Here is a 745-nt window from a genome sequence, read left to right on the forward strand (position 1 = left end):
CGAAATTAAAAAAAAAATCTTAATAAAATCAAACAATCAACAAATTAGTTGATCGAATCAAACATGAATAAATTAAAAAATATAATACAAGGAATAAAACGGTTTAAATATTATTACAATTAAGGAAATAAATTTGCAAAATATGAGATAAAATAATACTTCTTTGTTACTGCAATCTAAAGAACGGCGGCACTTTGAAATACATAGCAAATGGATTTTGCGACAAGCATACCTGCATACCTGTTTGTGGTACGCTTATATTCGCAGTAAAATTTCTGAAACCCTGTCCGAGCAACAATTTAAAAGTGTAAATGGCGGCTATATTAAGCGTACAAGAAACGTTGGTGTTGTTCCAGCAGCCATCTTATTTTCACTTTAACGAGTACCTAATATGTAATGTGCAGATTACCTACATAATTTGAGTAATCAAACAATTTTCCTCACTTTAACGGATCATCCTAGTTAATTCCCAGATTAGCTAGATAATCTGCAGAATAACTGATTTCTGCATTTTTTTGTGGTAATATCACCATTATGAAAGAGGGAAATTTTCTCAAAATCGTTTGTAAAGAAATGAAAATTCTTCATTTTATATGCATGATATTCACTATAGTTTTTATATTATTATGTTTATTTAAAGTATGTTAAGCTCAAATGTGATATTAGCATAATTATTTAGGAAATGAATTATCCGTAAAAAATAATTCATGAGCAAATAGAAAAGATATTAATAAAAAACACGAAA

The sequence above is a fragment of the Stegodyphus dumicola genome, chromosome X2 (genome assembly GCF_044657685.1).
Source record: "Stegodyphus dumicola isolate Sdum_Otavi_A_Nest chromosome X2, ASM4465768v1".
NCBI classification, from domain to species: domain Eukaryota; kingdom Metazoa; phylum Arthropoda; class Arachnida; order Araneae; family Eresidae; genus Stegodyphus; species Stegodyphus dumicola.